Source organism: Gorilla gorilla, chromosome X, assembly GCF_029281585.2.
Source record: "Gorilla gorilla gorilla isolate KB3781 chromosome X, NHGRI_mGorGor1-v2.1_pri, whole genome shotgun sequence".
In the NCBI taxonomy this organism is placed as follows: domain Eukaryota; kingdom Metazoa; phylum Chordata; class Mammalia; order Primates; family Hominidae; genus Gorilla; species Gorilla gorilla.
Window position 1 is genome coordinate 22162562 of NC_073247.2, and position 4279 is coordinate 22166840.

The following is a 4279-nucleotide window of genomic DNA, read 5'->3' on the forward strand; positions in this document are numbered from 1 at the left end:
TTGAGATTTTGCATTTCTACAAGGTGATGCTGATGCTGGGGATGCCGGTTCAAAGACCACAGTCTAAGTGGCAAGGTAAATTATTATTAGTTATCTGAGGCACGGACTATGTTTCATTCACCTTTGCATTCCCAAAACCTAGAGCACTGCTTGGCACATAGTAGGCTCCATAAATGCAAAATGAACTTATGAATGAATGAGGATTAAGGATAAAGAATATCATTCCAGGTGAAGGATATATTTACAAGGACAATGGGAAAGGACAATGTTGACGCCTGAAGGACAAAGTATTAGTCCGGTAGGTGTAGAGAACTGCGTCGATTAGGAATAAATTATGATGCTCCATGAAAACCAAGCCTAGAATTTTATATTTGAAAAGTCTTAAAATATAGAATCAGCAGGGACTTTGGACAGAGGACAGGAGAGAGGAGTGATGGATTTTAAAGAGACGGATTTTAAAGATAAATTTTTCATTAAAGCATAAAACTTGGAGATTTTTTCTGCAAATAACTGCAATAATTGCATATCAAATACTGATCTTATTCAATTACAGGATTTCTATAGGACGAGTGCTCACTAACTCATACTTTTTTATATGTCTGCAGGGCTGGTCTAAACATACTGTAGCCCTACGCTGTCTTACCTTTGGAATCTCTCTTCCACATTATATAAAATATATTAGACTGGGCACGGTAGCTCATGCCTGTAATCCCAGCACTTTGGGAGGCCGAGGTGGGTGGATCACTTGAGGTCAGGAGTTCGAGACCAGCCTGGCCAACATGTGAAACCCCATCGCTACTAAAAATACAAAAATTAGCCAGGTGTGGTGGCACGTGCATGTGGTCCCGGCTACTCGGGAGGCTGAGGCAGGAGAATCACTTGAACCCGGGAGGCAGACAAGATCACACCACTGCACTCCAGCCTGGGCAACACAGTGAGACTCCATCTCAAAAAAATAAATAAATAAAATATATTAAAACAAACCCCCATCCCACAGGAAGCATAATTGATTATTGTAAAAAAAAGTTCAGGATTTTATAATTGTGTTTTATGATATTTGGCTGCAAGTAACTTTTGACTTATGAATTGGTTATAATTTCTCAGCAGTTACTATGCATATACACAAACTCTCACAAAGTGAGAAAATATGACTTATATATGGTTTTAAATGTAATGAAATGTTTATAGATACTAAATTTATTAATTAGGGAAGTTGACATGATGTTAGGCTTTGTATACATTTAATTAAACATTTATTTATATTTTACAGTTCTCACTTTGTATTTTTAAGCCCATAAATTTGATTTCAAGTCTTGAAGATTTTTAAGTCCCTGAAAAGCACCAAAGCCTTGATCAGATGCTCATAGTGCTTAATGGGCATCTCCTACCTCTTCTGATCTCTTACCTCCATCTCCTGCCTCCTCTGATCCTGCATCAGGAATATGACCAATTACTGTTATAACCTTGGGAACAATTGGCAAATATGATCACTATATTGTGGAAGAAGAAATCAGTCTAATGTGATATTGCTATAATAGTGAATGTGCCATTTTGGAACCAAAACATCAAGTAGGAAGTTGCTTTTCATTTCTGCCGTGTTGGTATATCCACTTTCATTGGAAATGATCTTTGCTGCCCAAGTTCTGTCTGCTGTAAGACTTCTTAAATTCAGACACTAATTGATGTGAATTTTTTTTAAAAAGTTACTTGAAGTGTGAAGCAAAACAAGCTATTATTAAGCCTGACCTGGTCTATGGAATTCATCAGTTCTTAATAATCTGTACCACACAAAGCTTGCTAAAGGTTGAGACTTCCAAATGGTGAAACAGTGGAGAACTGTCAAATCATTTACATTTGCCTTTAGATGTTATTTTAGTATTTATCTTAGATATCCTGAGGACTTAACAATCCTTTAAAGTAATGGAATCATCTTGTTAAGATATTATGGTCTTCCCTAGTATGCTTTCTCTCCAAGCACCTTTCTAATATTCTAATATCAGAAAACCAAGCAACAACAGAAAACAGAGTGTGAGCTCCCTAAATGGTGCAGAGCATGAAAGAAGAAAGTTTTCAAGAGCCTACTGCATGCCTGACACCTTCCCTACATCCTCTCACTTAATCTTCAGAGCAATTATACTTGGTCAACATTGCCATCAGGGCAAAGGAATAGTCCGAAGTCAAACAGCTGAAAAAGGCTTTAAACTCAAAGTCATGTCTTTGCACATCAACTTTGGAAATGTCTTTTTTGGGGGCTGGGGGGTTCATACCATCCCTGGGGCACAGAAGTAATTACGTTGACTTGATATTTTTGTTTATAGCCTCTAATAGACTAAAGTTCCCATGTATATTGACTGACTGATTCATAAAGTTGGTGGAAATGTCAATATAGTCTCAAATAATTGAAATCTGATTTTATTATTGACCTCTAATTTGACACAATGAGGTATGAATTTTGTTTCTCTTCCCCATTTCCATACAGTGTTCAACTTTCTTACAAACTAAATCTGCTTGTCTTTTTCCTGTTATGAATTCTTATTTGTGCAATAATTTTATTAGACATCCACTAATTTATTTGCCATGAGTTAAATACATTATTGTAACATCTAAGATTTCTTAAAATAGGAGCTAGAGTTATTTTTACTCAAATAATTCCTCCTTAGAAGCATCATTTGCAAAAGTCTATTTTAGGCACGCCGTTTGAACTTAATTTTGATCTGTGTATCACTAGTCTTCTATTTATAGACAAGGGATTAACATTCCCATGTTCCCTTTGACCTATTATTCTTGACATCTAATTCCTTCACTAAGAGCTAATTTGAATATAAATTAAAGTATTTAATTTGAGCCCAAATTATTTAAGTGAGTGACGTGGTCTGTGCTCAGTAAGAATCTGAGCATTTTCTTAAGGAATTGAAAGCTGACTTTATTAACTCACAATTATACTTTGTGTATTAAGAAATATCATATTAGACTTGTGTGATATATAAGAGCTGAGAAAAGCAATTCCTCTACTGGGGCAGCTAAGTAAACCTTCGAAGGGTTACCAAGTATCTTCTGAGTATGTATGAAAAGATCAGGTATCAGAGGAAAGTTATATAGAAGTTATTTAACAAAGGTAGGAGGAACCTAAATAGAGCAGTCTCTGCTAGTTGCCTATTCAGTACCCGCTCTTTCTTCTCAGAAGGCTCACTTTCTCAGTCTGTCTTGGAGTGTGGATTGGCCATGTGACACTAAGATGATCATTATAACATAAGCCAAAGCTTTCAGGAGGTTCTGAAAAACTTTTGCTCTCCTGATAGAAGCAAACAGCTGGCATGGGATATGTCTCTTCTCACTACCTTGAAATGTGAACATGAAGTCTGAAACTGTAGCATCCAGTTTTATGGCCATTCACCAACAAGCCTGAGGGAAAAGCAAGAGTATCACAGTCATGCTAGGCTTGATATCATGGCGCCACACAAAACCAATGCTAGTAGCCATCTACTTCCTCTAGATTCTTAATGCATGAGAACAAATCCTGACACTGTTAGCTGGTGTTCTGTTACATGCAGCTGAATACATTCCTAACACCACATTTGTGAACTTTCCTTTTACGACATTGCCACTCAAAGCGTGATCCTTGAACCAGCAGCCTCAATGTCACCTGGAAACTTGTTAGAAATGCAGAATCTCAGGCCCAACCTTAGACTCCCTGATTCAGAAAAAATGAGAAAAAAGTGATTTGCATGCATGTTAAAATTAGAAAATCATAGTTCTAAAACATTATAGAAACACAGAGAAAAATATACTCTATGTACATATATATAGAATAACGGTAATTTTCCAAACATGCAATTACTGGAAAAAAGGGGGAAACAGGAGGCTCAATTTCAAACATTTGCTTGTATATCACCTTCTATATGGCAGGCATTTATACATATATATATTAGCTGTAGTTTATATTCATTATTTCCTTTAAACCTCAGATACTGTAAGCATTTACTTTGTCCATCAAGCACACTGCATAGGTGAGGAGGTAGGGCTTTAAAACATGAAGTGATTCCAGAGCCATTCAGGCAGAGCTGCTTTTCAAACCCAGGTCCTGCTGACTTCAAAGCCCACCTCTTTCGGCTCTACTACATGGACTTTCTGGCTACATGTTGAAAGAAGGTGGAAAGTGAATAAGACTTTTGAAGAGAGGGAAGCTATGCTTTAATGGTGAAGGACCAAGAGAATGAACTGCTAAAGTCTGTATCTCTGGGAAGAATTTAGGAGATTAGGGAGATCAAAGTCCCGGTGG